This window comes from Mirounga leonina, unplaced genomic scaffold (assembly GCF_011800145.1).
Source record: "Mirounga leonina isolate KUSES-001 unplaced genomic scaffold, KU_Mleo_1.0 Mir_168, whole genome shotgun sequence".
Taxonomy (NCBI): domain Eukaryota; kingdom Metazoa; phylum Chordata; class Mammalia; order Carnivora; family Phocidae; genus Mirounga; species Mirounga leonina.
This window is the reverse complement of record NW_023270426.1, coordinates 8,226,425-8,251,141: the sequence shown is the minus strand read 5'-3', so window position 1 is coordinate 8,251,141 and position 24,717 is coordinate 8,226,425. Positions and strand designations below refer to the sequence as shown.

Genomic DNA, 24,717 nt, shown 5'->3' with positions numbered 1-24,717 from the left:
CCTTGTGCACAAGTAAACACAGATCACAGTACTTTGTTGGATCAGTTCACCTTCTTCTCGCGCTTTCTCCCGCATAGTAGAGGACAAAAGAACCACACTCTTGCTCCGTTTCCGCTTCAAACATGAATAGCGTACATGAGAGACACAAGGAAAGTTTATACGAGTCTCTAGTCCCTTCTGTTAGACTTATAAATAGTTCTATAAAGGACATTTATGAAAATAACAAAATTCTTACTTAACTTCTGGCTTCTAGTTGGCTCAGTCGTTTACAACAGAAATCCTGATGCAATCTGGATCAATAGTTGGTTATTCATTTAAAAGTTCAGCTCAAGCACTTACTCATAAAAAAATTATACTTAACTCTAACTTTCTATTTCAAATTAAAAATAGACATTATTCACTGTTTATGAAAATGCATGCATATTTATTCACAACCTTTCGATGCCAATAGGTCAAATGATAGAATACATGCTGCTTTTTTTTTTTAAATAAACCACTTCATCATGCATTACCTATACTTTCTAATTTTTATTTCTTTGAGGTTGATTGAGATTTTGAAGATGCTTGTAAAGCAATCTAAGTGTAAAATCCTTCTAGAGTAAAACGATTCTTCCCTCTCCCCATTTTTACACTAATTGTCCACATGTAATTCAACAGCTAGTTTTAGTGACTCATCTCTATCAAGTGTTTTAAAAGCTTTCAACTTTTCATAAGAACAACGATTTCCCTTTTTTCACTCTTACTAATTTTGTAATAATTTTTAAGTTAAAGTTGTAAGCACAGCTGACGTAAACAGACTGGAGAATGAATACAACTATCATATATGGGTAAAAGTTTACCTTGGCTGGTAGGAGCTTGGTAGACTGGAGAAAAGCCTGATGTCTGTGAACATTCAGTAAGCTGTGGGCACTAATGAGTGTGCTTTACACAGAAGAAGGTAAAACACCGGTTAGGAAGGCTGGTTATGAAGTAGTCATAAGCTGATAAAGTTTCTTACAAAACCATTCCTGGCAAATTTATATTGCATCACATAAGCTATATATATATATATATATATATATATATTTTTTTTTTTTTTTTACTGTTCTCAACCTGTGCGCAACCACTTATCAACAACCTTTATCGACGTCAACTGGTTTTTTTTTTTTTTTTTTGCTTGCTTTGTAGTGTTCAGAACAGGTACTCTTTCTATAGCTCTACTACGACTTTATTATCGTCTCTATAATCTATTTCCCACCTGGTCTTCTCACTTTGAAATAATGAGTAAGTTCTGCTTTTTTTTTTTTTTAAGATTTTATTTATTTACTTGTCAGAGAGAGAGAGAGAGAGCACAAGCAGGGGGGAGCGGCAGAGGGAGAAGCAGTCTCCCCGCTGAGCAAGGAGCCCGACACAGGACTCAATCCCAGGACCCTGGCAGACGCTCAACCAACTGAGCCACCCAGGCGCCCCAGTTCTGTTTGTTGTTGTTTTTTTTTAATGCACGTAGGGAGCCCTTAGCCAGGCTTTCTAGTTATCTCCATCCTGCTTTTCTGGGATTTTCCTGCCACAGTTTGTCCCACATTTTTATCTATTCCCTGGATCAGCTCTATACCATCTTCTAAGCTGTTTGAGCAGTTTTTCAAAATGTTTTTAGTCAGTCAGGCAGGGGCACCCAGCCATCGGATCAGGGCACTGCCTAATGCTAGAACAGGGTCATACAGGCTCTCAGCTGGGCTATACTTCAACCTATTAGCTACTGGATCATTGGGACATCCAAGGGCTGGATGCAGTAGGAACACTTATGTACCCACAAGTCTCTTAATATCTTATCAAGTACAGCCCAAATTTATATGTGCTGACTGAATATAAGCTAACAGACTGCAGAATTTTCTTACAGTTCTAAAGCACTTTGATTGTGTATATACAGAAGCATGTGGATGCACACACGCACTAAGCTCACTCCCCAAAATTGTTTCTGTTGACAAATGATAACATCATTTTGAACATTGTTTAAAAAAAGTCAGTATGGCTATTTTAGTAGACAAAAATAATTATTTTTAGATTTCCCATCATGGAGGTCCAACATTAACAATTCTACTCTGAAAGTGGTGGTCATTAGGACATATCCTTACTTCTGATGGAGAACTTTGTTTAAAATTGAAATGGTTTTATTTGGGTCTCGTTAACAGCCTGGATCTAATGAAATCATCAGTATATTCTAAATTCAGTGATACACATTAAAAGAAACAAAACAAAAACAAAGCAAGGAGAGCTTTCGAAATTCTCTCTGCCTGAGTAAAAGTTAGAGCTATCATACCAAAGATGTAATAGTACTTTTAAGGATGAAATACCACTTCTGCTCATGCTTCACTTTGACTAGAAATATTAAGTTCATGACAACCATCTATCCTTTCTGGCAAATTTTATATTTTTCATTAAAAAGTATGTTTGTACTCAAGTATTTGTAAGATAAGTAGATATGCCCTCAGGAGTTGGTTTCAAAATAATCCAGTAGAGGAGTGGGGGCTATAGTTAAGTGAGATTGACCGTGTTTCATAAGATGCCGATGGTAAGTACCTGGGAGCACATCCTACTATTCTACTTTCACTGGTGCTTAAAATTTTCCATAATAGAAATATTTTTCTCTTCCATTTTTTGGTTTTTACTTTAGGCATAATCATACTTACGCTTCTAATTCATTTTCTTTCTTTCTTTCTTTCTTTTTTAAAGATTTTATTTATTTATTTGAGAGAGAGAGAATGAGAGACAGAGAGCATGAGAGGGAGGAGGGTCAGAGGGAGAAGCAGACTCCCCGCTGAGCAGGGAGCCCGATGCGGGACTCGATCCCGGGACTCCAGGATCATGACCTGAGCTGAAGGCAGTCGCTTAACCAACTGAGCCACCCAGGCGCCCTCTTTTTTTTTTTTTTTTTAAGATTTTATTTATTTATTTGACAGAGAGAGAGATAGCGAGAGCAGGAACACAAGCAGGGGGAGCCGGAGAGGGAGAAGCAGGCTTCCCGCTGAGCAGGGAGCCCGTCCGATGTGGGGCTTGATCCCAGGACCCTGGAATCATGACCTGAGCTGAAGGCAGACGCTTAACGACTGAGCCACCCAGGCGCCCTAAAATTCATTTTCTTAAAATGGAAAAGAAAAGATCATTGGGAACAGTATGTATCTAGTTACAATGAAACCAATCTTAAAATAATGAGCCCTTTCCCATAACCATACCCATCCTTAGTTGTGATTGACTCATGGTATTCATTTTTATGGTAATTGGAAAAATTATCTTAGAGTTAACAAAATTTAGAGTATTTCTATTCATAAATTCATTTAACAAATATTCCTGGAGCACCTCCTGTGTACCAGTAACAGTGGGGTGGGCACTAGGGTTATCTGTGGTAAATAAATAGATACGTGTTCAAAATCTTAGTGTGAGAAACAGATATTTATCAAATCTGTGCTGGCTTTTATCTCTTTTCCTATTTGGAAGAACAAGGGGTATAGAATGACTTATTAAAATTTCCCCAACATTTTGCTTTCTAATAGGAAATACACTTTTTATAGGATTAACATATTTTCACATTACTTCTAAATTAATTTCCATATATAGCTTCTCATCAAAGTGGGATAAATTGATAAGGTAAATTAATTAGCTTTTTGGCACTGGCCTGCTATCTAACATAAAGAAGGTGAAATTATTAATTGCAGAACGGTACCATATAAAAATATTTACAACTTGGTGAGGCAGCTATTGTCGGATCTGGGATTTGATTTTACCCCACTTACAAACTAATACATGAGCCTGTTGCTGTTTCATTTCATTAGTGCTGGCTGAAGACTTGAGATCCTGAATCAGAAACACAGGACTCTTTGACTCATGGCACAGAAAGCAGCACGAGCATCAGCATATTTATATTGGCTCCCCTGTCCCCAAGTCCCCCAGCATGACCCAATATGCTCATTGGGTTCAACGCATACAGGAGGTTTGCATCACAGTTAAAGAACAGTGAACTTGGAGAATCCACTACTTTTTTTTTTAAAGATTTTATTTATTTATTCATGAGAGACAGAGAGAGAGAGAGAGAAGCAGGCTCCCAAGGAGCAGGGAGCCCGATGCGGGACTCGATCCCAGGACGCTGGGATCATGACCTGAGCCAAAGGCAGACGCTTAACCATCTGAGCCACCCAGGCGCCCGGAGAATCCAATACTTTTTTTTAAAAAAAAATTATTTCTTTATTTGAGAGAGAGAAATACTGCAGGAATGAGCAGACTCTGCGCTGAGCATGGAGCCTGATGCAGGGTTCGATCTCACGACCCTGAGATCACAACCTGAGCCAAAATCAAGAGTCGTGAGCTTAACTGACTGAGCCACTACTTTTTAAACAAATAGTAAGCAAGCCTATTCTTTGTCTGGGGGGAATACACTTACCTCATTCTCTCAGAAGAGATTGGAAGTCCAATTCTGTCCTCGACTAGAAACTGGATGGCAAAAAAAGAAAGAAGAAAGAAAGAAAGAAAGAAAGAAAGAAAGAAAGAAAGAAAGAAAGAAAGAGAGAGAGAGAGAGAGAGAGAGAGAAAGAAAGAAAGAAAGAAAGAAAGAAAGAAAGAAAGAAAGAAAGAAAGAAAGAAAGAAAGAGAGAGAGAGAAAGAAAGAAAGAGAGAGAGAAAGGAAGAAAGAAACTGGACTACAAGACATCTGTACTCGCTCCCAATGCTGGTATGCTAAGGTCTCTGATCAAAAATTGTGTTTTTCTGTTGAGTTAGAAGAGTTCCTAATTCAATCACAGTTTTTAAACAGGTTTATGAAGATAGACTTTTTCAGTGATAAATTTCATGTGATTTCTGGTTCTGAGAACCTCCCTCTGCCTGATGCCAACAACTTAAGGCAAAATGAGTAAAATGCAGTGATTTCACAGATATTCAAGTTTAACACACAGTCAGACTGGGGTCCCCCCCTCCTTCCCTGGGGTTTAAAGCTCTTGTGACTGGCCCAAATGTGGTGGCATGAGTGAGCATGGGGATAGGAAGATGTTCACTTCCTGATCTGCTTAGGGCCGAGGCTGGCTGCCTGTTCCACATTTGTCGTGTACAAGTGGGCCATAGGCAGGATCCCCTTGGATGGACGGTGAAGTCCTCAGAAAAAGAGAAGAGCACAGCAGGTAACAGAAGTATGACCCCACCACACAAAGCTAGCCAAACATTGCTTGGTGATCAAAAGTGCTGGGGTGAGGGATGGAGATAAGACCCCAACTCTTGTGGAATTAAGTCCCTTGTTTTCAGGTTGCTTTTCTCCTATGGGAAGCCAGGCACAGACAACCTATGCAATTTGGGCCTGCCAGGTTTCAGAGCAAAGCAGCATCTAGAAATGAGCTCCTGAACGTTACTCTCAGTGACCAGGAGAGGGCACTTAGCACAAATGAATGAAAAAATCTTGCCAGCAGCGGATTCCTCTTGGACTCTACTACCTGCACTTTACAAATCAATTTATTTCACGCGCCCACAGCAAACGCCTTTTGATCTAAGGATAATTGTGGTTACACATTCTTCTTGGTGACAGTTCGGTTCCCTATAATGTACCAGGTGGCCAAGATACATACAGGACACAGAAACAAATCCATATGAGTAAAAAATAATTTCAGAGGCAAGAATTTATTTTTGGAGACAGTCTCCCAAAATGAACATTTCAGAAGAATTGAAATGTGTTTAAGGAATCTTTCAGAAGAAGGAAAACATACTTACTGAAAACTTCCTGTACGGAAGGACTTCTGATTCATTCTCCCTCCCATTTCTTACACACGTATGTGGCTGGGTTCAGACTGAGCTCAAAGAATTCACCTCTGAACACACTAAAACAGGGGAAATAATATTATTCTATCATAAAACAAAATGGGACACAATATCTGCCCCCCACCACCCGCCCCACCAAAAAACCCCCAAAAAACTTGAATTCTATGTATTTCCTTTTAGGTCTTGCACAGATATAAACAACAATAAACTGGCCAACCATATTCTTCAGGCATATAATTTTCTTTCTTCCCAAAGTGGACACTCCTTGGGAAAATACAAATAAGTTCTAATTGCAAAGCCCTCAACAGAAAAAGAAAGTAGGCCACCTTGACCAGAGCACAAAATAATCTTTTCCAAGAGGACTTGAATGAGCGCCTCATTACTCAAGGAAAAAATACATACCAAGATTTTTTACTACTTTATTTTGTTACATTTTCAAATACTTTTTATAGCCATGGGGAAAAAAACCACAACATATTGATGAATCGGTTTCTCCAAAACAAAACCATTATGTCTTTTAATTTTAGCCTGCAAGTTGCTCCCCATCTCCAGTATTTGAGAAATAATAACACTGTTGCAGAGTGTGGCTGAGGGACTCGCTCAGGGACACACAATGTGTCCAACTTTGAGGGTAATATTCCTGCACATGAGGCACTGATTTCACACTATAAAATCATCTACAGATTCCATACTGTGTTTGTCCTACTAGGTATAAAGAAATCTCCATAATCCGAAGTGATAATGGCTTAATTTACATAATAGCCACTGTAACCAACTTTAGTTCAGGAACCTAATTATTTACCATTCAGAGGAAGTACATTTTGCTCTTGGCTGACAATTTTTGTCCATGATATTAGTAATGATAAACAAAGCTCTTATTGAGTGGCTGTTATGTGCCATTATCCTCTCAATCATCTGATAGCTTTTATTGTCCCCATTTTACAGAAGAAAAGACTGAAGGGCTCAGAGAGGTCAAGTAATTATCCCAAAGTATCGAGCAATTAGTGCAGAAGCAGAGAGGGCACCAGTCGGTCAGACTCCTCAACCTTGCTGTCGCCACCACCCCTCACTTCTCCTTAACTGCATATATTATTTTTCAAAATTGAAACATAGATGCCATTTTCTATTCATAGCAATAGTAACTACTTTCCTAAATCTCTATTTTTCAATTTAGGGCAGAAAGGGATTACAAAACAAATTGTGTATTGCACCTACTAAAAATCCAGAAAGTACGATGAATTCTTCTAAAAAAAATATTTTATTTATTTATTTGACAGAGAGAGACACAGCAAGAGAGGGAACACACCAGGGGGAGTGGGAGAGGGAGAAGCAGGCTTCCAAAAGGAGCAGGGAGCCCGATGCGGGGCTCGATCCCAGGACCCTGGGATCATGACTTGAGCTGAAGGCAGACTCTTAACGACTGATCCACCCAGGCACCCCAAGTATGATGAATTCTTATGATAAAAAGTACAGTTGCATTACTAGGTTGAGTACACGATACTACGTACATTTTTCTGAGACATCTTGTTATTAATAAATATTAAGGCATTTTTTCTCTTTATTTATTTAATTTTCAAGCACAGGTAAAAATCTTGTTGTTACATACAGCCTTTAATGATCTAATAATCAAGTTCTTGAAACAATATACGCTCCTCTATGATGAAATATGAATTTCAGGAGGTTTAAGTAGATTCTCTTCAAAATCTGTCCACATGCTTATGCTTGGAGGACCACACAACTTTTTAAATGGCTTTTATACACTTTATCAAGTTCAAACTAGGTGACGTTATGTGCTTTAGCAGACCCAAGGCCTATTTTTCAAAGATGAGGTACATAACATCTCAGAAGTGCATACAATCCTTTCGAACAGTTTTCCATCTTCCTGAGAGTTACCAGTGTCAAAACAACAAGCAAGGTTTTTCATGTGGTTCCTGGCTGCCCCGGCCATTCCTTGGCAGGAGACTTGGGGAAAATACCCAGAAGATGAAAAGACAAAAGATAGAATTCTGGGGCTGCAAGTTCCCCACCTTGGCTCCTGCGCTCTCCCCCAGTTGTAGCAATTCAACCCCAGCCTAATCCAGGTGTCTGGAGGAGACCGTGTAAGTGGCTGCTCAAGGGTCAGAGAGCCGGGCTGTTGAAGCAGATGCAGGAGACAGGCTTTTCCTGTGTGTCTCCCGAGCTCTTTGTGGACAAGGATGAAGTCCTCCCGGCCAGGACTGGCCTGAGGGCAGCTTAGCTGTCAGGCCCGGTGGGATGTGGCATTCCCTCTCACAAGCCCATCCACCTGTTCTCTTCAAACGTGATACTCCAATGCCGTGAGAAAGGGACTTCACCACATTCTGTTCTGCTGTATTCACCCCAGCTCTGTCCTCTACCTTGGGGGTGCCCCTGGGGTGTTAACAAGAAAGACAGCAGGCTGGGGGGACATGCACCCTAGGAGGACCCAGCCCAGGCTCCAGGTCACCCGAGTGGCAGATACACTGGTATCTGAGAGGTAGGAGAGTAAGGGATAATTATTTTTCTCTACATATCCTTTAACTGTGCCTTTTGAATTTCATGGCATGTGCACTATTTAGGTTAGTCTTTTCCTTTAAAGAGTAGGGGCTTTGCGGTTAAACGGCTCTAGATCAAGTCTCATTTCTACCCGTCTAGACAGATTACTTAACCCCTCATCTGTGCAATGACAATAAGACCCTAAGCAGAAAGTGTTTGCCATTTTTAAAAACGGTCCATCTGAAATAGCAGTAACGAGTTGCTTGTGGTAGATTTTCAGCCGTTCTGACGACATGCGGGACACATGGGGCAGTGGGGGTTCCCGGATGACGCAACAGTTGTTTCTACCACCCATTCCTTTCCCTTCTTTCCGGCAATCACACCCACATATTCCTCTGGAGAACTACCATCTTCCCAATTCTCAAACAATCTGTTTTTGAGTGGACTTGATGCTTGGTACTGGGGATTGACATGGAACTGAGAGCTGACCAACCCGAGCTGCATGCCCTGGTCCTAGTGAGGTAGAAGGCAACAATTAGCAAGATTGTCTTCAACAGACCGGGAGCGGTTCTCCTAGGGATTGCACTCCTTCCTGCCCAGACCACACATCCATTGGTCACTGGCTGGGAAGACATTTCCTCTTCTGTGTAGACCCCAACTCACATGATGTGGAGCTCTGGCTAGCCCCACAAGCACTGTTTTCAAGAAGCCATTTCATTCTTCTATGAGGCCAACTCCTTCTGTGCAGTGGGGTACCCGGTGAGATCTCCAAATCTTGTGAGCATCAGCGCATTTCCTCTTTAGTAAACTTGCAGTGTTTTGAAGTGCAAAGCACTTCTGAGATCAGATTCTACTTCCGGGTCTGGAGGAAATGGGGGAGGTAGGATGGGACACGAGGCAAATTAGCATCCCCAGGCAAAGTGACTACATCGGCAAAGATCACTGGGGGTTTTTAAAGCAGGGAAAGACTAGTACATGAGGTTGGAGGGGCTACATTTGCTGTCACGGGATGGTCGGTGGCTTTAGTTTTGGATAAGCAGAATTTTCCAAATCTTCTCAACGCTCACCTCTCCAATTCTCAGAGCCTTCCTCTTTCCCAAGCAATGCAGTTTCACATAAGAAATCTGGCAAGTCTGTGAATTCAACCTATGCTGTAATTTGAGAGGCCATAGGGTCAGACTGTGTGATTGATTTCTGGCTACCAACAACCCACAAAAGAGAAAATTATTTTAAGGCTAAAAATTCCCTGGTTCCCTCGTTGTAGTGAGCAGAAAATTTAAAGCCCTCAATTTCTCATTTCTTTTTTTTTCTCTCATTTCTTTTTTTAATCTCTCTCAGTAGCCAGTTTTCCCCTATTTGTCATGTTACCCTGTGCCATGGCCCTTATCTCTCAGTTATCAAAGCTATCTGGTTTTCATGGAAAGATTTTATTATTCATTTATTTGAGAGAGAAAGAACACTCAAGCAAGGGGAAAGGCGGGGTGGGGGGAGGAGAGAGACTCTTAAGCAGACTCTCTGCTGAGTGTGGAGCCTGAAGCGGGGCTCCCACGACCCCGAGATCATGACCCGAGCCAAAATCAAGAGTCAGACGCTTAAACGACTGAGCCACCCAGGTGCGCCTCAAAGCTATGTTTTCTATAGACACTTTATTCCAGGTGCCGCGAACTACGATTATTCCATCATTTCATGGTAAGTCAATCCTCATTTCCTTCAAACCCAAGTAGGCTGAATATCTAGCCTACTGTCTCACATGCTGTTATCAATCAAGTTGCAGTCAGAGATAACAGAAAACGCTCTATTTTAAGCAGGAAATAACTTAAATCAGGGAATTAGGTCTTTATAAAATCCTTGAAAGAGATGGAGAATTGGATGCAAGCCCGGCCTCCAGCAATAATTGCAGAATGAGTCTGTAACACTGGCTCGCCAAAGGAACCGTTACCTAGACCGCATTTAGAAAAGCTGGGAAGCTGGAAGCTCTCCCTGGAACGTTTCTCTAGGAACACTTACCTTAGCTGCAGTCCAGGGATCTGGAAGGTACAGCCGTTAGCTCCAGAGCCATCTTGCCCCTCCTGGACTCTGTACTAGCCGTAGCCCCGCAAAGCCACAGAATCGACCCTGGGAGCTTGGCAGCAGGCAACCCCAATTCCCACATAATCACGCTTGCCAGCGAAATCAACAGAAACGGAAGAAAGAGAAACTCTGCCTCGCCTCCGTTTCAGGTTTTGTGCCTCCTATCTGATTGTAGAGACTAATTTTTGAACCCTAGCTTCGGGGGTCTCTGAGAGGTGCAGATGTGAGCTTTCCTACCTTAGCAGTTCAGGAAGTCTTGCCATGGGGAACGACATCCCCCATAAAATCCCAAAGCAAAATTCTAACGAGCCTGAAACAAATGACTTCATTTATTCTTGGATTCGTAATAAATGTAGTTCTTGGATTCTTCACAGTTACACAATGTTAATAAGCTCCGTTCTGAGTCTAGCATCAGCTTAAGCACCATGTTTTTCCCAGCTAGCTGCCATTCTGTTGGGCCTATCCTACTTCTTACGCTTCCTCCTCAATGTGGTCTAGGGCTGAATTCTAAGCAAAGCAAGTCAACTTCGAGGGATTCGTGGACTGAAAAGTTCTCCGAATATCCTTTTAAATCATGTTTAAATTTATTTAAAGTAGTTTTGAAGGTTAGGCTTCATGTCTTAGGGGAAGAGGCATGGAAATATTTCAGATACTACAGATGGAAGGGAGGACTATTATCTCCTTGAGCACTTCTTGTTTGGTTGGTTTACCTGTTTCTTAGAAAATGTGGGATCTTTCTATTTACATTAATGGACAAAGAAGCCAAATAATAGTATAGTAATTTTCCAACATAATGGATATTAAGGTGACTTACGTGCAAGGGAAAAATAGAATGGATGAGGCCTGCTGAAGTCCCTAAACAGCCCCTTGCACATGGAGCCACACACGCGAAGTCTCCCATGAGATGTGCACAACCACATCTCGTGGTTTAGGATTTTTAAAGTATGGACTAATCAAACAAGAGAAAAACTTTATACTTTTTCATTGTTTAGGTTAATGGTTTGACTTTTAAAAGCAACAGTGAATTGTTGACAGATATGTTCAATGGATTGAAATAAACAGGGGGAGGAAACAAAAGGTACTGTAATCATGTTCAGAACCTCACAAAGGTACAACCGTGAAGAACTCTTTAAAATTTAAAATTATTCTTTAATTGTTCTCTACGTTTGGGTACATCCTAACTAACACTTCAGAGATAAACCAGCCCATTCGCAAAGGAATTTTTTTTTTTTAAGTTACATTTGGCACTCAGGATATACCATTTGCGATTTAGTTGCTTACACCTGTATTCTGCATTTCTTCAGGTTTGCTCCACACACGGCCAAACTGGAAAGAACAGCAAGGAAATTCAGAGAGAAAAATGTCAACGCCTGGATCTGGACACTGGGGCTGAGAACCATGTATTCGGTGGTGCTTGGTTGATCAGTGATGCTGTGGCCCCAGGGTCCCTGTCACTGCCTCAGTTCCTCACAGCATGGGGCTTCTTTCCACTGCATGTGTGTTCTTAAATAACTGACCGCCCTTTCTTAACATGACCTAAGGGTGGTCTTTGTACTTACATATCCAAAAGAGTATAATTTAATAGGCAGTGTACTGCTACAGTATAAAGAACAACAACAACAACAAGAGTAGAGGAAAAAAGGCAGAGAAATGGTTAAGAGAAAGGGAGAATCAAGAGCACAGGCGAGCGAAATTCAATATTCAATTTGAAGAAAACATATACCCCGTTTCTTGGATGTGCTGAGTGAATCCATCCATAAATCTCTTCTTCCAGCATATGGGCTTGACCTACCCACCAACTTTCCAACAGACGAATGTCTCCACCCAACTACTCGTTCCAGAGTTATACTTATTGAGTCAAATGCCTTGGCCATTCTAAGAAAATTCCACAAGTAACAATTACTGTACTTGGCAGGAGGCCTGGTAATACCCGGCTAGGACTTTATTTTTTTATTGATTTAAAAATACATTTCTAAAATATTTCTCAGATTTATTGCTACTTAGGAAAGTGTATTATCAAAATATAAAGTGAAGAATGAACTAGAAGAAGTAATTTAGGCTAATAAGTAGATAATAGTATTCCAAATCGATAGGCTATTGAATTAGAATCTAAATATAATTGAGTCCCTGTCCCCAAATGGCCTATTTTCAAATAGTAAATAAAAGCAGTTGGAATCTTTACGAAGTCTCTTGGTGGGGTAAAATGCCTACAAACGGATCGTGTGTTGTTAATACAAGCCACATGACTTAACATTCTTTTTAATGGATCATTTTCTTACTTCTCAACTCTTTATAAACTTAGCTCGGCCCCTCAACGTGATCTTCCCTCTGCCACCCTCTCTCTCATCTGCCTCCTTATAGAGGAGGGACCCTCCTACCAGTCTCTCCCCAACAGCTAGGGCTGCCTACAGATGCTCTCCCTGCTGCATGACTTTCCCTCTAAGTTTACTCTTGCCCTGGGCTTCGACTGCTTTTCTCGTAAGAATCATCATCCCATCACTCAAACTCTGCTTAGAAAATGAGATCCAACCAGAAAGACTTTTTTCTGCTTGGAAGAAAACAAAGGGTTGAGGGAGACTACGGATATTTGCGAAGTAATTTTCTATTTTCTCTGTTACCTTTGGCCCCATTGGATCTTTATTCACACTACCACGAGGAGAATACCGTATGTATTTGTACAACTCACCACTGCCACGCATCACACTCCGACATGCTTCTCTTCTTCTCTTGGGTCACACGGGCCCCCACCATGTACAGTGGAAAGCGTACTATGCCCACGTCCATCTAAGTTTCTCCTATAAACCTGTAAAGGAAATGCATCAGCAGTAGGATTTTAATGCCCACCCAGGATATTCATTTTCAGTAACATCAGGATGAGGTGATTTTATAGAATTCTTCTTCTTCTTTTTTTTTTTTTTGAAAGAGAGAGAGAGTGTATGCATGCACGAGCGGGAATGGGGCAGGGGCAGAGGGAAAGGGGGAGAGAGAATCTTAAGCAGGCTCCATGCCCAGCACAGAGCCTGATGCAGGGCTTGATCTCACAACCCTGAGATCATGACCTGAGCCGAAATCAAAAGTCAGACACTTAACCAACTGAGCCACCCAGGTGCACCGAGAATTGTTTCTATTACATGGGCACTTGACCCCTAGATGACCTGCACCAACATAATTGAAGCAGTATGGGACCAAACCAACCCACCAAAGTTTTGGGTAATCAGAAATGGTCCAGAAAATTTTTTCTCCTATTCTAGGTACTATAAAATATAGGGAATTGGGTAGCTGAAAAATTATATTGCTGTTAAACAAGGAGGACCCTTCCCAACTTGGCACACCCCTGACAAGGGTGCCTCAGGGTCAGAAACCTCACTTTAAATAAAGCAACCCACTTAGAGAGGCTGAGTCAGCCTTGCCTCATCGCTTCTTCTTCAAGTCCTCCCTAGATCTGGGGTTTAGGCTCTTTCATCTGTAATGCTCCTGCAGGGAAGCTCTTGGCCCACAGCAGCCCCAGTTAACTTCACTAACCACAAAAATTCAGGGAGATTCTGAGCAACTATTGTAAAGTTGATGTCTGCTTAATGTATTCTGAAGTCTAAGACGGTTTAATCATTCTTCCTAATCAATCCTTCCCTCAGGAACTTGAGCCAGGCAATTTTGAGCCTATAACAGACTCTACTGCCCCCTAGAGGAGGACTCACTTCAATGGTTTTCTGTAAGAATGCAAGAGCAGTTTCTACCCACTCACAGTTAGGAACTTGACACATGACCTCCAGCCACTCTCCATCCTGCCATACACTCATTCTTGAGCAGCGAGGAAGTCCACTATGGAAAGGAAAGTACTGTGTGGCTTGGACCCCACTAGACCTATAGAAAACATTTTTCTGTCTCCAAGGAGGTCTCCTAAAGCAGTTCCAAGTCATTTGCTAACCACACCTAAAGTTCCATTTCTTGGGTTCCTGGTGAGACACCTCCCAAGAATTCCTCAAATTCCTAGTAGTAAGTAGCCTGTATCGGTAAATCCAGAAGCTGTTTGACTTCAAGTGTCCCAGTGGAAGCCATGTTCTGAGGACACGAAATTTTTGGAAGGCGAGTGGAGACATTAAAATAATAAAAGCAGGTCTACTATTGTCTTCTTTTCTTTTAGGAAGTGTTACAAGAAATGGAAGAAAAATTCCAAGCGACTGAGAGTCTACTGAGAATGGATTAAAAACCAAGCTCATAGATTCCATCACTACAATGCTACAAAAATCTAGTTTCTACATTAGAGCATCCTGTCTGCCAAATTGACATTTTGCTTCAGTACATCTCCACAATATTTCACTGGCTTTCAGTATTACTCTAAAACTCACTGGCATTTGTTTTGGGACCACTTTCTCATTTATAGCTATTCTGTTCATAGGCAGGCATGGGGTAAGTATTTAGTTCTTACAATTATTATATACTAGCCTCAAAATTCTGAAAAGTAGTCCTTAACATGTAACTTAAATAGAACTTGGGCTCCATACTAACTCAGCAGGATGTCAATTCAATAAATAATAGTCAATCATCCTAATAGCAATTAAGCAATTAGAAACTTTAGTCAGTCTCCAAGGAAAATGCCAAAATAGGGGGTACATACTTAAGACATAGACCGTTTTCTTTTAAAATCTCTTTAGACATCACACAGTCTCAATCTCTAGCCAATATGAAATAAACATTGAATATTTAAGACAGATCTCTGTTCTCAGAAACTAAGTTGGAGTACCATCATGGCAGACAAGTCTTTTTGTTAAAGGTGATTAAGAACGATGCAGCACATTATAGCAGTATTTTATTTAGTGGTCCCTTAGTATCACCAGGAAAGTATATTGTTTCTTTCTAGAAATAATCAATTTGATAACACCTGTTTATTTATAAGGAAATAAGTAAAATGTGTCAATTTGTTCTCACTAATCACTTATTTAAAACTGATTATTAGTACGAGGTTATAACATAGTAAAAATGTATTGATAAAGAAAACAGTAATTTCTGTTTACATTTATTCTTTGTTCCTATAGCTACTAGTAGGGGATATTTTCCTTTTTTGAAAGCAAGTCTTTAATGGAGACACTTAGAGAAAAGCCTATTTGATTGTGTACATAAGTGTCAACACAAACAAAGTCTGCTGTAGTAATTTGTGGATTTCCTCTGTGGTCGGTTTAAAAGATCGCTAAATGATCATTTAGCACTTCACATATGAAAATATCATCATTTGGAATGCAGCTGGAGTTGCTCTTAGCAGGGCTCTGTTATTTCCTAGGACAAGTCATAGTATTTTTAGGAACCCTATCTCAGTGCTCATGCATGCATTTTGCCACATAAACTTTGCAATTTAATGTTAAATCATTGTAAATTTCCTTCTCCTCATCTCATTCACAATCCACCACACAATTATTGTTGAGCTGCCCAAAGGCCGTTCTCAACAAAGGGCAGTGTGTAAAATATCCAGAGTTCCAAGAAGATGTGAGTAACAGCTCAGTTAAACGAATTATTCATTTTATAAATGAAAATTTCCATAGGATAACTCTGAAATTCTTTAGTCTAACAGAAAACTGCTTTGTTTACAATTAAGTTACCCTTACCCTTTTTAAATTAAGAAACATGTAGATACTGGTAGATGTCAGTGTGAGAGCCTGACTAAATCCACTTTGGTGTGGTCAAGTATTGGGCAAGATTTCCCATTCACCTCCGCCAAGACCCTGTCACTTCAGTGCGATTAAGGTTCCAATTGCTTCAGCCCAAGACCTCTGGAGCAGACGCTCTGCTCTTCTGGTTAAATTATGCCCATTTCTCTCCCAAGTGAGTAAATATGTAAGTTCCCATTCTGAGACAACTGAAGTGACTTTTCATTTGGCACACTGATTCTGGGAGTGTAATACATGTTTGTTGAAACCATACCAGGCTGGGACAAAGTATTTTTATGATTACTACTTATTAACATGTATTGAGAACAGATACTGTACTTGGTCCACACACAATACATAAAGAAAGTCATCATTCCTACAGATGGAAATAAACAGCTTGGATGAATACACTGATGAAATTTATACCCTTATGGAAATGATAGTTCAGTTGGAAAGACAAACACTGAACACATAATTTGGGCAAGGCCAGCTTTACAAAGAAGTGTGGTATACTATGTATGTGCAAAAGACAAGGAGCTGACCTTGTCTTGGGGTTAAGGGAAAGTCTCCAGAAAGAAATGACCTTCAACTGAGATTTGAAGAAATAGATCAAGTTGGCTAGCAAAAGAGAATAGGAAAGAGTGGTTCACGTAAAAAAGACCCTGATGGGAGAGGGCATGACAGTTTGGTCTGGAAATTGCAACAAACAGCAGGAGTGTAAAGGAGGTAGGGCTGTGAGGAGAAGGGGTTGGGGGTGCCATTGAACCTGCAGAGGTAGGCAGGAACAGCATCCATTAGGCCATAGCATGGGTTTTCTTCTTTATCTTAAGGGCAGTGAGAATCTCCTAAATCATTGTAACAATAGGAATGGCACAGTCAGAAGTATGTAATGAAATTATCCTGGCTGCTGTATGGAATATGTGAATGGTGTGCATGGGTAAATGTGGGGAAAATGGTTAGGAAGTTATTGCCTGAGAGAGAGATAACTGGTGACAGGGACAGGGTGTTTGAAATGAAGACGGGGAGAGGTAGAAATGCCTAAAAACTTAAAGCAGGTCCAATGGACCATTTGGTGGGTTGGATACTGAGTTAAAAGACTGAGCGACCTGAGGGATGACTTCCCTGTTTCTGGACTAGCCAGCTGGGGATATGGTTACTAAGATGAATGACAATAAAGGAAAAATTATGGTGCAGAAAAATAATGCTTTGGACATATTATATGTTAAAAGTTTGGGAATAGATACATATGTATTAATGTATTATTAACCATACATTTAAAAATTATTTCCTTCTTATCCAGGATTAATACATACATACAAATATTGCTCCTGCCTCCTCTTATGCAACCCTTTTGTCGATTCTATGATGGGTTAAAATTATTTAAAAAGTAAATAATATACCTTACAATATTTTTTATCTTTTAGCCTTTTATGAATTACTATAATTAGTTGAAAAGTATTAATATCTGAGATTAAATAGCAAGTGAATATTTTTGAAAATATCTGGTTATTTTCAATATTGTGATTATGTGAAATGAATTATTCATGTTCTTTTCAATAGGTTTTCTTATGGTTGAAATTAGTTTCCCTAATAAAATGATTCATTCACAGATAGAATAAAGGATGTATCCTATATATTTCTGAGACAAAGATATAACTGAATGTAGCTGTATGAGTGATCTCATGTGAAAATAGCGGAAGAACCACTCACCTAACCCAAAGAATTGTGAAATAACCTAGGTTCTTTTAAGCACAATGTTTTGGGATGGTTTGTTATATGGCACTAGTTAACTGATATGGTATTGTTTTTTTCATTACCTAGTTTCTAAAATTGTTTACATAAAATCATTCTGGGTATTTCTTGACCTTTTCTTTCTTTTATTTACATCCACCACACCTCTTTTGCTGTCTCTTGGTATTCTCCTCCTTAATGAAGAAAAGTTTTTAAGAGGATATAAAGTCAATATATAAAATCAGTTGTATTTCTATAAACTAGCAACAAACAACAAGAAAATTAAGTTTAAGTATTTTCATTTATAATAAGCTCAAAACACATAAAATACTTACGAATAAATTAAAACAAAAGATGCCTAGCTTCTATACTGAACATTACAAAACATTGCTGAAAGACATCAAAGAAACTCTGAATAAGGGGAGTGATATACCATGTTCATGGATTGGTAAATTCATATTATTAAAATGTAAGTGGTCCCCAAATTGATCTATAGATTCAATGTAACCTCAATCAAAATTCCAGTTGTATTTTAGGTAGAAATTAACAGGCTATTTCTGAAGTGCATGTGGAAATGCAAAGAACCTAAATTGAACCAAATATTTTTAGTAAAAAAATAGAATATTGAAGGACTTTCACTATATCTAATTTCAAGGCTTACTATCTACAATAACCAAGACAGTGTGGTACTGGCATAAGAATAAGTAAACACATCAGTGAAAAATAATAGGAAATCCAGAAAGAGGCCTATACATATAAGGTAAACTGATTTTTGATATAGCTGCCAAGGGGCATCTTAGAGAAAGAAGAGTCTTTTCAACAAATAGTGCTGTCTCAATTGGATATCCATGTGGAAACAAATAAACCTCAACCCCTATCTCACACTATACCCCAAAATATTTTTAAATGGATCACAGACCTATAGATAAAGTTACAAAGATTTCAGAAGAAAACATTGAAGATACACACTTGTGAACTTGGGCTAGAAAAAGATTTCTTTGACAGGACACAAAAAGCACTAACCATAAAAGAAAACAAACTGGTAAACTGGATTTTATCAAAATTACAAACTCTTGTTGTTCAAAAGACATCATTAAGAAAATGAAAAGATAAGCCTACACACAGAGAAAATATTTGTAATACATATGTCTCACATAAATAAGTCTGTGTCCAGAATGTATAAAAACCTCTTACCCCTCAATAAGAATATTAAAAAACATTAAAAATTGGCCAAAGATCAGAATATATATTTCACAAATGTGTAGCATATGAAAAATAGCACATGAAAGATATGCTCAAAATCATTAGTCACTAAAGAAATGCAAATTAAAACGACGATGAGATACCACTTCACAGCCAATGGCTAAAATGGAAAAAGACTGAAATATCCAGGGGTTGGCAAGGATGTGGAACAACAGGAACTCTGTATGTGGCTAGTGTGAAGGTAAATAATACAACTACTAATAAAAAGATTTTATAATTTCTTGTAAAATTAAACATATATCTACATATACTACATATATATATATATAAACACATACTCTAAAGATGCAACAATTCTGCCCCTAAGTATTTACCAAAAAGAAATGAAGAATACATGCATAGAATAATTTATAGATGAATGCTCATAGCAGCTTTATTCATTAAATAGCCCCATCTGGAAAACATGTAATTTCATAGCATGAAATACTACTCACTAAGAAAAACAAATGAACCTCTGATTGAGCAACAACACGTATGAGTTTAACAGACATGCTGAGCAAAAAAACGGACACAAAAGGGTACCTTCTGTATAATTCCCACTTACATGAACTTCTAAAGGAGATAAAACTAGTCTAAGTGGAAAAAAAAAATCAGAGCTGTGGTTTCCTGGGCAGGGGTGGAGTGGGCTTATGGGGAATTTATGAAATAATATGGAAATAATCTGTGTCTTCATTGTAGTGCTGGTTTCGAAGGCAAATACACATTTGCAAAAATTCTTCAAGCTGTACACTTGAAAACTATACATCTTATTTTATGTAAATTATATCTCAATAAAGTTTATTTTTCATGGAATGTTCCTGCCCCAAAGTAACAAAATAGGCACATTAAAAAGTAAAAAGAATGTCTCCGTTTCAATGTTTAGAGAAAGTCTTTTTGCATGATTGTCTGTATACAAAATAGTCTTTGTTGACATCGAAATTCGAAATTCGAATACCCAAGTACCAAGTAGTAACAATAGTCTTCATCTACATAGTGCCTAATATAAGCTAGATTCTCTGCCATACACTTAACAACAATCCTGCAAGGTAGGTCTTACTATCTTTATTTTTGGTTGAGAAACTTGAGTCTCAAAAGAGTTAAGGAACTCGTCCAAGAACTCCCTGTTAGTAAACAGTAGAGGTAAGAGTTTCTCCAAGGACTGTCTGTCTCTATCACCCTACTACATGTCATCTTCCAGTTGACTTGTATATCACACCTATTCCAAAGCCATTTACCTAGAGGCACTAGGTAAGTAATGATTGCTAGTCTACTCATTAATTTGCCTTGGCCATAATCTCCTTGTCATGTAGCCTTGAATGAATCGTTCAGCCAAATTTCTCCAATCATTAAAACAATGAAAATTAAAAAAAAACCAAAAACCCTAATAGCTCCCCTCTACTTCACATGGCAAGAGTTTAATGTGGTGTGTGTTTAATAGGATAGATCTGGGTTCAAGATCTAGCTCTGCCAATTTTTAACTGAGCATGTCACTTTATCTCTCTAAGTTTCATTGCTTTATCCATAAAGTATTAATAACCACTTTCACGGGGTGTTGTGAGGATAAGATGAGGTAGTGCGCTTAAGCATTCAGCATTGTGCCAAGAACACAGTAAATGACAAGAAATAGAAATGTGTATTATTAATGAGAGAACAGGTATTGTCCTGTTAGAGAGGGTGCTTATTTTTCTTATTGTTGCATATTTCCTTATTATTTCCTTCCTCTACTACAGACCAATTTAGCAAGCTTGGAAAGGCCCTCAGTAGTCAACTTGATTATTTTGGCATTGGCGATTCCTTAGCTGCAGATCATTTTGAGGTTATATACATTCATTTAAGATTTTTCACTTGGTATTTAATATTTCCATTGAATATTTTCCAATATACCATTAATACCTTGTATTAATTATTTCCCAAATCTTACATAGACCATGGACAATAGAGTATAAAAGATATGTCATTGGCAGAAAAACCTGTCTTGTTCCCATAAGCAGCCCAGAAGAATGGTCAAACTGTCTAGTGCCGTTAGGAGACCTATATGAGACACTGTTCCCAGAGACTTTATGAGCTTCAGTTTTTCTCTTTTTATTAGCTACCTTCTGGAAGAAATGACTATGATCCACATAATAGTTGAAAGGTAAGAAAACAAAACAGGTAGAAGGCAAAGAAATACATCTTTACAACAATGTCCTACCTGGGCCTGCTTTAAGAGACTCTCACTGCTTTAAGAACCATTACACATAAATCTTTGATTCTGTGCTTAAGATGCCATATAATCAAGAGGAAGCAAGATGGTCTCAATGAGTAGTATTCCAATAATAACAAAAAGAGAAAGAACTATGATTCTCAAAACTGACCTCAAGTACAGTTAGGAAACAGGTTTTTCTCTTCATAGCCCCACCAATATCTTCCTTCTATTCTGCCTCTATTCCAAACACCCATAACACTCAAATGTTCTGAGATATATTCTTTTATAGGGGAGGGGAGAAAAAAAAAAAAAAACCACAACTCCATATAATTTGTATTAGGTTGTTAGTACTTTGTCATCTTGTTCCCCCTGGGCCCCAAAAGAAAGCAGGACACCTAGGGTTAAGTTAAAAAGAGAGATGACAGGTTGGCTTCAATCATTGCAAGTGATGGGCAGATGAAGGAGATGCCCTAGTTAAGCGTAAATGTCCTCCTAACCTCTATCCCACCATCTCAGAGGATCACACCTAGGTTATATGAAACTAAATGACTTCCAGCGTTCTCTGGCAGTGAAGCTGAATCCAGGAAGAGTGGAGGGGCAGGTAGGACAGGACTGGACCAGGGAGTACATTACGCTCTCCATTAGAAACAGGAATGACCCTAATACACTGCATGGCATGAAGAACAGTTGCTTCTTTGTCATTGGACTGTCCATCAAGCCCCATCCAATCACTTGGACTTCACTTGTAGGCAGTTTTGCCAACTGGCTGACCCCTTATTTTTGTGGTCACTATCACCAAATTACTTTGAACTCTGATTCAGTGAATTCCAAAGAGCCATTCTCCTATCGTAAGTTCATCTCTTCTCATTTTTCCATTTCATTATAATGACTACCATTATTTACTTAATCACATATGAATATGCAGAAAAACACTAGAATGAAATACTTTTCAATTCCCTACGGTTAAGTTCCACATTTCCATTCCCTAGGTGGCCCAAGGGGATGGGTAACCAAAGAAGATATATTTAAAATTCATTATTTCTGGAATTCTTCTACTTAGTCTGTTTACAGAATTTTTTTTTTCAGGCCATTCTTGACACACAGACAAGTGTGTACCAACTGTCTACTTTTTATATTTGGATGAGTACCTGGAATTGGTATGTGGCAGGAGACAAGAATGAAAAGGAAACACAAGAGCACTGTAAACTTGAAGACTAACTCACTCTTCACCTCCATTTTACTCTAAGTAAAATGAGTTCCAGTTCTTTGTTTCACTCTGCTACCCTTTCTGAATTAATTTTTAAAAATGTGCTCCTTATTCATCTCTCAAGTCATCCCCCTTGTGTTGATGTCATACCTTCCTCTTTTCTCAATCATCTCCCCCCTACACACCTCCAACTTCCCACGTCCTTTATTTTATTTTCTGTGATGTTTTCCAAACTACATGGCACCAAAGCACATAAGAGCATTCATTTTTACTAAAGAACAAGGCTGATAAAAGCTTTCTGATCCCCAAACAAAAGAACTTATATTCAACCTGGAGTTCTTTAGTATTCTGGCCCTGGTCATTCAAGGGGCACTGTTCTATGGTTTAGGCTTTCTGCATAATTCTACTTTCCACTTCTATGAATTATCCCACAACTATAAATACAGTGAACAAATATTATGAACACGGCTTTATGACAAATTCCACTTCTTGGTCAATGAGCCAAACATTGTTTCAGTTTAAATTCTTGATATTGAATGGGTTGCCTGGTTGGCTCACCTGGTAGAGCATGCAAGTCGGGGTTGCGAGTTCGAACCCTATGCTGGGTATAGAGATTACTCAAAAATAAAATTTAAGGGGCGCCTGGGTGGCTCAGTCAGTTAAGCATCTGCCTTCGGCTCAGGTTGTGATCCCAGGGTGCTGGGTTGGAGCCCCAGCATTGGGTTCACTGCTCAGCGGGGAGTCTGCTTCTCCCTCTCCCTCCGCCCATCACCCTTTCCCTCTCCAGCTCTTGCTCTTTCTCTCTCAGAGAAATAAATAAAATCTTTAAAAAAAATAAATACAATTTTTAAAAATTCTCGATAACGATAGCCTAGAACCTAAAAAAAAGAATTAGTTCCATTTCAATACTCCTCTTCATATGGTCTATACTGCAGAACGGTCCACGAAAAGAAAGTCTCAAGGTCAGAGTGGAATCAGTTGTGGCTCTTACCAAAGCTAAAAAGCTGAAGGTGTTCTGATACAGCTGCCATTGTTGTTTTTGTTGTCTCAGTATTGATTAGAAGGCAGTGTAGTTCTGTCATTGCATAGAGAGTGCCGTTTGTGGTTACAGTATCCCCTACAGGCCTTGCACATACTTTCAACTGCCCCCCATGTGGTAGCCATATGTTTGTTTTCACTTGGCTGAGTCTTCAGCCAGAGAGAGTTTAGAGAAAGCGGAAGAGAGAGAAAACCAGCTAAACATCTTACTAGGATGAGTGACAAAGGGTAATATGTTTTCTTCCCTAAAGTACTGTGTGTGTGTTTAAAAGAAAATAAATATTGCATACCACTACTGTTCTAGTTATTTATACTCTGATAACACATTTTTAAGTCTGTTAGAACAAATCTGAAACAAATGATAAAGCTCATTCAGCTATAAATTCTGCAAATGAGGGAATCAGTTGACACTCATTGAGTGTTCATGTGTGTAAATCAACACGATGGTGTACCACACTTCACAGCATAAGTGTGATCAAGAGACATGTGTAAAGCAAAAATGTATACTGAATTTCACTGAAGGGAAATACGTAAAAAGGGAAAATAGCAGTCTGCAGACTCTAACTCACACATAAAATACATCCAAGGTTTTAAAGTCCAACTAAAGGAGTTATTTAATGAAATATTAATGATCATAATGCAACATTATAGTGAATAAATGGAAAGTCGCTGGAATTACTTAGACATTCACAAAAATCAGTGGCTTTAAGACTAGGAAAAACACTTTGAAAAGAATTTGAGTTAATCCTTGAATCCTACAGATAACAAAGAGCCAGGGAAAGTAAATCAGGTGTTCAAAGATACAGAGCTTTTTTTTTTTTTTTTTTTTTTTTTGAGCACCAGGATGGGAAACAAGGGTATTTTAACTAGTATCCAGCATAAACTTTCTACCCTCCCATTAGGGGTTGCTCTGGTCTACCAATCTGACAGTATCATCTCCACAGAAAAGAACTTCCCTCAGCGATGTGTGGTCAAGCGCTAGCAGTTACGGGATTCTCTTTCTGGGGAATAAGCTATTCATGGGCAGAGGAGAGATGAGAGATAATTACACTCTCTCCCTTCCTGCTTCCCCTATCATTTGGCCTGTCCATCCAAATTATATACACCTGCTTCTTTTTTCCTCCATCTTCTCTTAGTGGGTTTGGAGACATCAAGTACTTTGATTTTAAGTTCTGCAGCAAGTCTACAAAATGTCTCTGACTTTCCGACACAGATGGGGCACTGTTCACCTGCCTTGAGTGGGATGTGCACTTGGATTTTGCCTTCATCATATAAGCAACAGATTCATCAATCTACCGGCAAGCTTCCATCTGGAACTCTTCTGTAACCAAGGATGCTGTGCG

At 39.1% G+C, this 24,717-nt stretch overlaps 1 protein-coding gene across 2 annotated transcripts in view; it reads right to left on the bottom strand.

The window, feature by feature from the left end:
* LOC118016566 (zinc finger protein 474-like) overlaps nucleotides 1–24,717 on the bottom strand; it is a 148,264-nt gene that overhangs the window by 77,886 nt on the left and 45,661 nt on the right. The window contains exons 4-5 of one of the 2 annotated variants that reach the window (XM_035013984.1): nucleotides 13,019–13,135; nucleotides 5,722–5,828 (exon numbers count right to left, since the gene is read on the bottom strand). The gene's annotated coding sequence lies outside the window, so the exon portion shown is untranslated. Of the gene's footprint in view, nucleotides 1–5,721; nucleotides 5,829–9,823; nucleotides 10,643–13,018; nucleotides 13,136–24,717 lie in introns of those variants that run through there. The other variant, XR_004680862.1, reaches the window with a different exon arrangement.